Below are 14,063 nucleotides of genomic sequence, written 5' to 3'. Positions count from 1 at the left end.
TTTTGTTTTCTGCGGACATTTTAATTTTTAAAGATTGGAAAATATATTCATGTCCTTGACCCCTCCAAAATGTTGACAAATTTACACTTTTATTGAAGTGATTCTGTTGGATCCGACGGAAAAATCTGACGTGACTCTCGTGGCGCTGACCAGACCGTTACGGGAGCACACGTGATATGTAGCTTTTCAAAACAAGACATATTAGTCCTCCCACACTAAAACGACGCCGTTTCACCAAGACTCCTCCAGACATACTTTAATCCCCTTATGCAATACCTATAACACCCATATATGAGTCAGAGAATTACTGAAAACCCTAAGAAAACAAACGATCAAACTCTCTCCTCTCTGTTTCTCATTCCAAAAATTACACTACGTAGAAGAGCAATTGTTGCGGTGTGAAGTTGATGTCGGAGGCGATGAAGAAGGTTGCATTGAGGTCGTGGTTGCTGTCTTCATCAGAAGGTAAGATCGCCTTACTTAGGAAATAAGTTTTAGTTATTCATCTGTGAACTAATTTTGAAGGCATTCTATGTGCATGTTGATAGTGTGGGTAAAAATGGTGTCATGAAGTGTAAAAATCATTTTTAAAATGTCATGTGCCAGATTTAAAGGAGGGATTGTGTTAGGGCAAAGGTGTTTCATTCATAAATTTTGTTTCTATTTTTGGACTTACACATAGTTGTTCATGGATTAATTTCATATGGTTGATGTTTTTGTGGTGTCGGTTTTTCATCATGGAGGCAATTTTGTCAGAGCAAGTGATGGATCCCTGGTTTATCAAAATGGAAACGTAGAGAGGTTTCCTGAAATAGACCTAGACTTTGTGAATTTTGGAGACCTGGTAACATTGTTTAAGGATTTGGGATACCAGTCATACAAGGCACTATATTGGTATTGTAAACACCGCAAAATTAGCGAATAATTAATCAATAAATTAATTTTTAATAAAAAAATTAGAAATGTGATTTTTATAGTAAATTAGGATAGAGCTAATTAAAAAAAGAATTTTGACACTAATTTCAAAGAATTTAGCCAAGATTGGGCCAAACGGGACAAACCGAATGAATCGGGCCTGTATTGGGCCCAAGGCCCAACCCAGCCCAGTCACACTTAATTAAAACACAGCCTTCGCTTCCCCCTTCCCCCTTCATCCGCATTCATGCTAGGACTGTAAGGGGAGGAAGAACACCCTCCAAAATTCACAAACCCTTGGTTCCATTTCAATCCTCCGTAACTTTCAATCCGGAACTCCAATTGACGAGCCGTTTGCAGCCATGCGTTCATCTCGGAGTTCTCTTCAATTCTATCCAAATAAAGTGGTAAGTTTCTCTCCAATTCATGCCCAGTTTTTTGTGCCCCCTTTCTCCACAAAATTAGTTTGAGTTTTAAGCGATTTTGATGATTTTGGTGGTTTAGGTGCAATCTAACATTGTATAATTATTGGATTATACTCCAATCATCAATGGGTAAGGTAAAAAAACTCTAAACCCTTGTGGTTTTTCCAATTTTGTATACCCTTGTGCTAATTTAGTGAATTGTATGAATTAGATTGAAATTATGTTAAATTGGAGTTTGAATTGGTGAATTAGAGCTCTTGGAATAAACCCTTGGTGGCTGGAATCATTGGAGTTGATTGGGAATCTTGAGACATGAATTTTTGGTGTTTTTAAGCTTAAGGAGGAATTGGTCAATGTATGGTTTATGTTTCTCGTATTTAATATATAATGTCTTATGAAAACTTAGGCTAGATGACCAATAGGATAGGTTGGAATGATTAAGTATGTTGAATGTTTAGTGTTTATGATATTGATTGATGATATAAGTTAAGCATGTGTTGGTGATCATTGTGATAGTGGAATTATAATGCCATTTGGTGTTTGGATATTGTTTGACAAAGTTGATGTTATTGGTTATATATGTATATATGATGGAATGTTGGTGATTTTGTTGATGGAAGTGAGAAACTTAGGGTGTGAATTGGGTAAGAGTGAAGCATGATTGATTGTGGTATGAAGAGTAGACAATAGGGCTGTATTGGTATGCCATGACATGTTTCTATGTTGAATATAGGTATGGGAAGTGGGCATTGAGTTTGGTTTTGATGAAAATTGAGGTTTGAGTTTGTTTGTGAAAAATAGATTTTTGGTCGAACTTCGACGAGCCATAACTCGGCTTCCGAATCCCCAAGTTGTGTCAGGTCTATTTTATATAAAAATTGGGTCCATGAAGTTTATGCCATTCGAAGAATGGAAGAAAAATTATTTAAAATGAAAAAGTTATGTGCGTCAAAAGTTTGGAATTCAAAATTGAAATTCTGCAGGTTTTCAGACTTAGCCAAAATTTTTGATAAAATGTAGGCCCACGCGTACGCGTGACCTGGGATTTTTACGTGCGCGTAAAGGGGGCTGTGTACGCGAAATGGGCCAAAATGCACGCCCACGCGTATGCGTGACTTTTCAGTAACACACTCCCATGCGTACGCGTGACCCATGTTTTCAGCAAATGAGTTTTTGTGTTTTAAACTTAATTTTGGATCATCTAAACCTCTATTTTTATTCCTTTGACCCTAGATGTTGTTAGTAAGCTTAGTAATGAGATGAAGTTAGGAATAGGTGGTAACTTGGAGATGAAGAAAGTTTGTCAAGTGATGATTTAGGTATGAGGAGGTAGGGTGAATATATATATACTACTTGAATTATGAAACTGGCTAAAGAAAGAAATAAATCTTACATCTGAGTACTCTTTCTCGAAAGTGTGACCCTAGGAGATGGTGGAAGGTGGGGATCCCCTTCCTTGTTCCTCCTAGTATTGTAAAATCGCCCCCAGCGATATCGTGGGAGGTTAGGATCCCCTCCTATGTTCCCCCTAGGCATATGAGAATGTACCCCCTAGATAGATGCAAGGGTTGTGGTCTCGCCCCACTTGCTCCAGGTTGGTTAGTATAGATGCTCCCCGGGTAGACGCAAGAGTTGTGGTTTCACCCCACTTGCTTCGGGTTATGATGTGTTATGTGTAAAAATGAAATTATATGATGAACAAGTGATGTTATGGCCATATGAATGATTATGAAATGTTAATGTATGAATGTGAAATGATTATTTGAGACTCGATACTCTGTTGACCCTACAACGTAAAGGGTGACTGGGCACGTATAAATTCCCGGGAAGGTTAACCCCCATTGAGCAATTTTATATATATGAGAAAAAGCTATGCATAGACTCTTGGGGATGCGCGTCGGGGGACAGTCCAGGGTTTAGCAGCTAGACTTGTCGGGTTGGCTTGATAACCGAAAGATGAGACTCATCAGCCATAGGACAGGCATGCATCATGTGTATATTGTTTGCTTGCTTCTTTGTGCATTGATTAGGAATGAATAAGTGAACTTACTATGTTAATTATTATATTCGCTAATTGCAGTACTTGTATACTAGCTGTGTTTGGCCTTGCTTGCTTGTTTGTGTGTGCGGTACCACTAGTGTTGGAGGATCAGAGGAAAGACGGGAAGTTAGGGAGTTTAGACAAGTTTTAAATTTTGGTTTAGTTAGAATCCTTAGAAAACCACCTTACTTTATGGTTTCTGTTTTAGTTCTTTAAGTCTTATAATCTGAGTGTCGGCGTTCTAGGATTGCCTTTGGAATTCCCAGGACCTTATATCTTATGTGCGTGGCACCTTTACCATGCTAAGAACTCCTGGTTCTCATTCCATACAATGTTGTATTTTTCAAATGCAGGTCAAGAGGCATCTCGCTAGGCGTCTAGAGCAATGTTCTGAAAATCGAACCAGATCGGCCGGTCGAACCAGTTCAACCAGAAACTGGCAAAGAAAACGGTCCGGTCCAGTGTATAAAACCGTCCTATCAAAAACCGTTTGAAAACCATTGAACTGGCTAGTTAGACCGAACCGGGAACCAACCGGTTCTTATAAACACCTTCGTTTTGAGCTTTAACCAAAAAAAAAAAGAAACAATCGCGTAAACGCGTTACCTTACCCCCTTCCCCCAACACCCCACCTTCGTGAAGAATTGAAAAGCTTACCAAGTTCAAAAATTAGGGTTCTAAATTCTAACAAAAAATTAGGGTTCTGCTGCCGCCGTCCGTTATTGTCGGCGCCGCCGCGGCCTCCTCCTTCCCCCTGTCTCGAACCCAGCCACTCTCTTATAGCTCGGCACGTCATCTGGTTGAGGGTTGGAGCTGCTCGCCGTTTGCTGTTGTATGTTCGTCGCTATGCTCTCCGTTGGAGGTTAGTGGCACTGCTTGCAGGTAGGATTTTTGCACTTCTTCGGGTCTTGCTTTTATACTCTGTATAGTGATTTATTGGTTTCTGAATGTGGATTGAAATTGAATTGTTGATTTTGTGTTGTTAAAAATGGATTTGTTACACTGCTGCTACTCTTTTTAATTTCTGAGGAAGTGAGTATGCTGTTTTTTAATTTTAATTGATATATTTATTGATTTCTGGTTTAAGGTGATTAATTATTGCTGCTTTTTTAATTTTTGTTGCTAATTGTCCTTAAGATCCTTTGGTTTAATTTTTGAGGAAGTGACTATGCTGTTTTTTAATTTTTCTGGTTTAATTTTTGATTGAGATCCTTTGAGAGCTGCTAGTAGTGTGTTGCCTTGTTGATTTCAGCTATGGAATTATGGATGATTAATTGATATTTGATTATGTTGCTGGTATTTTTCACTTTGTGAATGATTTATTGATTTCAGTCACTCCCCTGCTCCTATTAGTTAGTTCTGATCCCAGGGTCTTTGTTTGTTCTACCAACAACAGATACTATTTATTTAGTTAGTTACTGCATCCTAAGTAAGCTCAGTTTCTGATTTCCATTCTATCTATTTGTTGAAATGTAATGGATGCTGATAGTATCATTAGTGAAGCTAGGATTATGTTGCACCTTGTATTTTGTTGTCTATAGGAATAAGGTTATCAAACTCTCGAGTTAATTGGTAAAATCGTAACAAGTTTACAAGTTTAGATCCCCCATATGTCTACCTTATGAGTTTACATTCTGAATTCTACAATTCTGGTTAACCTAAGCTCCAATAATTTATATTTTGTACTTTTGAAAAATTTTGACAACCCTACTCTTAGTTTCTTTGATGTTTGATGTAAATGAAGTATTTTTTTATATTATATAAATGAAGTGCTTTAAGCAGAAAGGAAGAAAGAACATTTTAGCATATATAAGGTATTGAATCTTTTTTCCCTCTTAAAACTACCTTGTAGTGGTTTGAGAAAAAGATGTATGTTGGGAATATGCAGATAAATTAGATGGAAACAAAGTAAGGTGCGAATTCTACTAGAGAGTTCTTAATGGTGGTATTAGTAGGTTAAAGCATCATTTGTCTAGATTTCCAAGTAAAGGGGTAAATCCATGTAGCAAGGTCAGAGATGATGTTACAAATAGAGTAAGGGATATAACAGCAACAAAGGAAGAAGTCAAAGAAACTTCAAGTGTGAAGAAGCAGAAACTAGCGCTAGCAGTAGCAGAGGTTAAGTCTCCCAGTAATATGTCTGCAAATAAAGCTCTTACATCTATGGATGCACCATCCTCTGCTGTGAAGATTTTCCCTACTAGCAATCCTTTGAGACTTCATTTATCTGAATTTTGGCAAATGCTACATTATTTCTTCGGACATTAAAGATTGATTGTTAATATTTTGATGTTTGTACTATTTTAGGATATTTATTTATTATTTTATTATAAACAATTTTTTCGGTTGAACCACGGTGGGACAAGTTGAACTAGTAAACCAGTGAACTAGTGACTAAAACGGTTCGATGACCGGTCCAGTTTTCAGAACCTTGGTCTGGAGTTCTCCGCAGCGAAGTGGGCTTTTTGGGATTATACTTTTGTTCTATTTTGTTATATATATATATATATGTTTTACTTTTGCACCTCCTAGAGGTTTTTGGAGAATTAAGGTTGCTTTTATATATTTTGGGTTATGGATTATATATATATGTATGTAACTATTCTCTGGCCAGACTTAACTTCGCAGGCTGAGTTCGGAGCTTGATATTTTGTATCTTGATCCTCTACTCTTACTTTCCCTATATATATGTTTAAGAACCGTAGTTTCTTCTTACGCAAGTTACGTTATTTATCAGAGTTGCACTTTTAAATTTTGCAATTTGTTTTACCTATTCTCCAAAGCTCCTAGTATACTACCTTCCTTTGACTATTATACGTATTTATATTTTATTTATAGAGGTTGTAGCGCTTCGCCACCTTTGTTTTACATCCTAGGTGCAAAGCTCTATGTGGTAGGGTGTTACAGGTATGATCCAACAAGTTCCAATGTTGAGTCTGGGCTAAACATATTAACTGGGGATGCAGGGATCAATGCCGTACGAGAAACATAATGAAGAACCAAGAGATGTCTGAGTTTCATATATACTTTGACCACCCTGTTGATGATTTCGAGGGTGTTGATAATGCTGGCAATGACAGTTATGGTGCATTGGACATAGATAATATTTTAGAGAAACTTAAGACATCCTCTTCCTCAGATGATGGGTATGAGAGTACGAAAGAATGTGTTGTATAAACTTCCACCAGCTGGATTTGAAAGTGATAGTACTGAAACTGACAGTAGTAGGGGGGTTGCTGGTGGCAAGAGAAAAGGAGGTCTAAAGGGTAAAAAGAAAGTAGTGCCCCGAAGAATCCAGCTACAAAAAGGCAAGAATATTTACAATAGGAAGAAAGATCCTGCTAAGCCATTGATGCAAGGGAGAAAATTGAAGAAATCATTCTCTATGTCTTGCAGCAAGTGTGGTGAAAAGGGCCACAACTATAAAACTTGTAAAGGAAGGGCCTAAGAAGAAGGGAGCTAGCACCTCCCAATCACTAGTGGTGCTTCCTTTGTCACAATCAGCTCCCCCACCAGATGTAAGTTCACTTTAAACAGTCTTAGTACAGTAGTCGTTAAGGATTAATTTGTCTTAGTACTATATTCGTTAGGGATTAATCTGTCTTATACTATATTCGTTAGGGATTAATTTGTCTTAGTACAATATTCATTAGGGATTAATCTATTACACTTCTACGCCTAGGATACTTCTAACAGCCAACTAGGCAGCTCAATAAGTCAACAACAACAGTCTACTATAATGATACATTTGTTTGTCATTGTAATCTGTTTGATAAATGCATTGATTAACTCCCATGTGATATGAATTATTTTGTCATGGTTTGGTGTCCTCCCACTCCAGGTTCTGAATGTAGCTGCCCTAAGTCCAAGAAGAATGACAAGGACCACACTTGTGATAGCACCACCAGGTCCTCCATCAGTTACTCAATCCAGGCCACCGGCCCCCACATCAAGACGTCCATTTAATTCTCCAGGAAAAGTTCCATCCATGGTCAATGACACAACTCGGTCAAAATAATCAAAGTTTAGACTAAAGTAGAAATTTTTCAGGCTATCAGCTCCACTTGCTCAAGGTCCAATCCCATCTAACACACACCATGCAGCACAGAGTCAGGAACTTGTCCAAAGTCTAATTCCATCTGTTAGGATGCTCCACCACCAACTTTGTCAAGTGCATCAACATCCAAGACAAAGGAGTGAAGAGAGTTGTGCCATTATGTTGTTCTGGGATAAATTTGTGCTTTTGTAATGGTTTATGACAAATTCTAGATATAATTTTCCTTTTTTTAACTTGTTTTTGTGTTACTGTTTTTTGGTCATAGTAAACCTGTTAATGATAACATGGGATATAACCGTATACATTACTGGAAAACTGCTTTCCTTTTTTGTATCAGTTCTGGACTTGGATGTTTAATTTTGCAATTTTAATGTCAGTTCTCGAATGTTTGATTACTTGTTGTTTTGCCAACTTTAATTTCATACATACATTGCAACATATAGACTATCATTGATACAGGATATTCAAATAATTTATACAAATGACATGTTTCATTTGTCTTGCAAGAAATCACTACATTTATCTTATTCAATCATTGATTAATTACTACACCTTAAAACAGCTACACTCTGGACAATGAAAATAACACATGCACCATCCTATTGGATTTTTTTTCATCTCTAAAGCTACCATCCTTTTCTCCAAACATGTGATCCCATTTTACGTGTCTTGCTTCCTGTGATGCTCTTCAACATCCCCAATATCCTTCTCTCCCATATACCTTGTATCAGTGATCCCAAGTCTTGCAATGTGCTTATCAAGACACAAAAAAAACTTGCAATATGGTTGTCTTACCTACAAATCAGTCCACATAACTCAGAAAAAATCTAGTATTTGAGGATAAATCCTAATACGAATACAGTTCCACATAGTTTCTTTACATACCTTATAAAATGGACACCCCAGAAATAATCTGTTCGGATTTCTACTCGTCTTTGACATGAACATGATTGCATATACTCCACAAAAGCACTTTGGTGTGACACCCTCTTTGTCATCTGTTGCGTTAGGACCCGAGCTCGCAGCAAACTGGTCTTGTCTTCCTCCACCTCCACTTTTTCTTGAGCTTGATGATACTCCGTCGGATGCCATGGGATGAAATGTTTCCCCCTCTTCATTCACCCACTTCACCGTTTCTATGCATTTGAAGGATTAGGGCTCATAAATTTGAAAGATTGGAGGTCTTGGTGAAACGGCGTCATTTTGGTGTGGGAGGACTAATATGTCATGTTTTGAAAAGCTACATACCATGTGTGCTCTCGTAACGGCCAGGTCAGTGCCACTGGAGCCACGTCAGACTTTTTTATTGGGTCCAACGAAGTCACTTCAATGGAGGGGTAAATTTGTCCACGTTTTGGAGGGGTCAGGAACCTGAATGTATTTTCCAATCCTTGGAGACCAAAATTCCGTGAAAAAAAAGGTCAGAGACCTATTTGTTCCTTTTTCTTTTTTTTTTTACTTGAGAGAGTAAAATGTGATTTTTTATTATTAATTTTATAAGTAAGACAAAAAAAATATGAAAGAAAAAGAATTAAAGAGTTAGAGATCATATTTACTCTCTTAATTGAACAAAAAAATTGAGAAGATCTATTCTCAGCAATATTCTAAATATCAAAACCAAATACACATTATTCGAGACTAATGTATCCACCATCAAATCAAACTTGGTATCGTTGCCCTATCTTAGCTTCTAAATAAATTATCGAAATAAGTATGATTTTAGTTTCTATAATTTTAGCTAAAAATTAAAATCGTTTTTAAGATTTTTTTGTATTTAAAATTATTCCCGATGTTAAATTTTATTTTAAAATCATCATTTTCCTAATTTTTGGACAAAAATATCCTCATCTTTTTCAATCTTTCGTCACTACTATTTTCTCCAAACATAACCATGACATTCTCTCTCTAAGAGCCACTTGTTTCTTTCTCTCAAATTTGTTATCTATCCAAAAAAATTAGTTTTTTCTTATTTTCTATTGATCCGTTGAATTTTTTTAAAAAAGCTAAGTAATACAATAATAAAATAAGTAAAACATTATTCTTTACAAAAATTACTCAAATTTTCATGTCAATATACAGCCACAAAATATTACAAAGAATAATTGAAATATACAATTAACAACAACTAAAAAATATAAGATACAATACAATCAATAGAAGTTCTTTCTATTCAATTTATAGAGATTATTGTAAATACATATTGTAAAACTTCTACAATGGCTTATAAATAATGTGGACACATAAACAAAAATAAGTTGAGTTTTTTCATATTAAAACAGAGGCATAGATGGAGGGAGGTGAGAGAAAAAGAGGAGTAGGTGGATATGGGTAATGGAGCAAATTTGTATATGCACTTAGGGTGTGTGTTGTCAAAGGTAACAGTGTTAAGAAAAAATAGACCGAGGCTGTCTTGTCTGGAGGCCTCTTCATCGTTGAAGTGGAAGAAGGAAGAGGTGCAAGTACGGCGATAGAGGCTAGGACAGACAGTAACAGCATAAAGGAGCACAAGGAAGAGTTAGAGGGAGGAGGGGAAGGGAGGTAGGTAGGTAGGTGGTAGTGGAGTATCGGAAAAAGAGGGAGATTTAACGAGTATAGAGAGAAACATAAGGATATTTTTTTTCAAAAAATGATTTTAAAACTAAATTCAACGTTAGGGACGATTTTGATTTTCAAGCTAAATGATAGAAACTAAAATCACTACAACACTTTTGGCAGTTCTGCAGCAATATTACAGCAATTTTTCACCTCCTCTAAAAATTTTGCAGCGGTTAAGTAACTACTCTAAAATAGGTCGCAGGCAAGCAATTAGCGGCAGTTTCTGTTAACCGCTGCAAAATCAGTGTTCGATTTTGTGGCGATTTTACCTGCTGCCATAGTTGGAAACAAAAATGCCTTTCATCTTAGCGGCGGTTTGTGACCGCTGCTAAATTGCACGTATGTAAAAATGACATATTGCGGCGGTTCAAAATTGTCGCCAAATTCATTTTTTCTAGTTTCTTTTTTATTATTTTGTCTTTTTTTTCTTACTTTAATTTATTAGAAAGTAATTAAAATAAAGAACTTTTAATCAAATAAAAAAACAAAATACCATAAAGAACATAAATATATATACGCAAATATAATATATATAATAAAGTTGTCATAAGTGCATTATTCCTTATAAATTAAAATGAGGTAATGTTAGAAAAATAAACATTAAACACTAAAACAAATTAAATTCAGTAGTATCTATTTCAATTTACTCAAGCTCATTGTTTTTGTTGCAGGTCATGATTGCCAGAAAAAGATGGCCTTGCGCGCGATGAAGTCAGTGTACTCCCTAAAGAATCCATCTCTACAGCAACCTCAGGTTGCAAATTTTCTCCTTGCTATCAGATTAGATATCTTAAAAGATTTTCCATCGTCTGTCTCTTTATCTTCTCTTTTGCTGTCTCAATCTTTAATTCTGCAATCATCCCCTGATACTCTTCAATTCACACACCAGAATCTGACTGTTGTGCAGTACTGTAACCAAAAACTTTGGTGGGACATCATCCAACACCTAAGGCACGAACTCATCCTAGGTGAAAGTTGTTTAGAGGATTCATCTTGGTTCTTAATATTCACAATTGCTTCCTACAGATATACAAGAATTCGGGTTATAATGATTTAAAAATTAGCATGATAAATACAATAAGACAAGTCAAAAATTTTAAAACATTACTTACACCAACAACACGTGCATCAGCATGGATATACGAGCCATTTTATGAACCGTAGTCTACAACTCTCCTCTACTAATGAGCTTTCTTCGTACTTTCTCCTATAACATTGATGTCAACACAATTATGTAAATAACAACACTATATTTAAGAAAATAAAGCAAAATCTTAAATCAAATAATTATTTGTTACCTCTTCGTTTTTTCATCTTGCCAATATTTCGGATCCCCCAGTATGTGTGTAAATTTGCTTCAAACAATTTAAAGCATTTTGTTTACACTTTTTCTTTGAACAAATAACGAAACAAATACAAATAAGACTAGGATGAATATTATAAAATTTAAAGTGACTTTTACGTAAACATACATATGTTTTAGGGGAATAATATAAAATACCATTTGTTATCTTTGTTTCTTCCTTCAAGGGATATTCAAGGAATCATTTTCAGTGATTTTCTTCTATTTCTGATGGGCGATGCTTATTATTTTTCTCAAGAGTTTTTGTTTCATTGTAAAACTTATAATACAAGTTGTGTCTTGTATCTTTCCAGTTCTTTCATATCCTTTGCATAATTTTTCACTTTATTTTTCCACCGGCGTCGTCCTTATAGTGAAAGACCCGCTACAATTATTTGTTATTGTCAGTAACCAAAACCAATCAACAAGCATAAGACTATATTAATGTGAAAAATATCAATAACAAAAAAAAGGCTACTTTAAAATGAAAAAGCATAAGAATATAAGAATCTAGATAGCATTTAATCGCAATTGCATATAAGATAGAAATGTTGATTTAAACATGTGAAACACAAAATATAAATATTTAACCAACATTATAATTTACCCTGGCCAAAGTTTTTACCCAAAAAAAACTGATAACTAAATTGCCTTAATATGTTGAAATTAAAAGATCTACCTTAACCATGTTTTATGCATGTTCCTTGTTAGTTTTGTTTACATTCTTCCAACTCCCTTTACAGATGGAAAACTGTGAATAGTCAGCACCCAAACTCCCTAAGAAACTACTTAATAATCCAGCTGCCTGATCAGTTGGTTGCAACTCTTTGTTAAATAGGAGTATGATCTTTGTATTTGGAGGAAGTGCTATAGCCTCCTTGACGCTCAGCTTAGACCCTTTTGTCACGCCGTCCTCTAAGAAATATATAAACAAAAATTGTAAGAAAATTGTTGCACAAAAGAAAAATATAAGTAAAGGACTATAAAAATAAATATTAACAAAAATAGGAGGAAAAAAGTTTACCAATGACAATAACTTTTCAATAATCTGTATCTTTGTGTCTGTTGTTGTTGTTCCAACCTTCGACTTCATGAGCAGCAAACAAGTTGTCAATGTGGTCATCAAACGACTCAATTTCATCTGCCTTTGGGTTGTAGTTTTCATCCTATGAAGGTTTATTGGACACCTGATCACGATGCCAAGTCTCTGTACGTTCTGTGGGAGTTTGAGGGTCATCACTCGTACTTGATGGCGCAAGCCGTCTATCATTGCGCATTGCACAAAATGGTTCATTAATACGGGATGCTGGAGCACTATTAGTTGAGGAAGAAAATGGAGGAGCTCTATCACGTGGTTGCTCATGTGATATCTGAGCTCCTCTAGGCATTGATCCAACCTTAAGGCAAGATGAAATAGTAAGAAACCAAATAGTTTCTAAAAACAAATTTTAATTAATATTTAATATGCACATAAAATCATTACATACTTAGTTTCAATTTTATTAATTTAAAAATTTTTTCAACCCATCTTTGTTGTACTAAAAGATATATATTAAATTTATTTAATTTATGATTAAATAATTTTTCCAAAATAAAATACGATACAAATATGAGGAAACCAAAAAGTACTCTAAAAAATATTAACACAAATATCTAATAATTAGTCCTGATAAAATTATAGTAATTCAAAAATACTTAATAATTTTATTAAATTAAAACCAACTGAATTAGTAGGAATCCAAATAATACTTATTTAAATTGTTCTTTATTTTATTATTTTATTTGTGTAATTACTTGTAATTTTTTTACATGTTATTATTTTTATTTTTAATTAAGGTGCATAAATAGTGAGATATTTAAGATTTATTGGAGTTTAATTTAATTAATAATCAATAATAGTTAACTTAAAATATAAATACCTTTAACCATGTATTATGACATGTAATAAGTAATATACATAAAAATAAGAAAATTAACAAAATATTTAACAGAAAATACTAGTTACACAATTAAATATTTAGAGTACATCAATAAAATTTTAAATAATATCAAGTTAAGAAACATAAAAAGATTATTATCATACTATTGGATAATGTATTTTATTTAAATATTATTGGTTACATTTATTTTAAATTAAATAGTATTAAGTAAGGGTAAGATATTTTAAATATTATGTACCTATGTTAATTTTATAGTGACTGGTATTCGCTAAAGTTAATTAAAATAATAAAAAAATTTGGGCTCATTTTAATGGAGGACATTTTTTACAAGTTTGTTTTCTCGGTATTTGTATGTCACCATTAATTAGTTCGATATATTTTTTTACTATAATAGATATTGATAAAAGTTGGATTTCAAAGTCACGGATTAGTGTAGAATATAAGCAAGGATTAAACAGTTTTTTATACTTTGCATTCGTTAATGCATCGTTCGATGGCATGATAGTGTCCATGTCATCTCAATGTGGATTTCAACTTATGCAAACAAGAGAGGGTACATACGACCATCTGTTGATAATGCCCTTTCTTCCTGGATATACTATTTGGTTGCGTCATGGTGAGAAGCTGGTTGAAGAGAGATCTGAATTTAGACGAGTAGATAAAAATCCTATATCCCAAGTGAATCCAATGTACTAAATGGTCAACGAGGCATTCCATTTTACAATGCAACATGGGAGTAAGGACACAA

Source organism: Arachis ipaensis, chromosome B03, assembly GCF_000816755.2.
Source record: "Arachis ipaensis cultivar K30076 chromosome B03, Araip1.1, whole genome shotgun sequence".
Lineage (NCBI taxonomy): Eukaryota > Viridiplantae > Streptophyta > Magnoliopsida > Fabales > Fabaceae > Arachis > Arachis ipaensis.
This window is presented reverse-complemented; position numbering follows the sequence as displayed.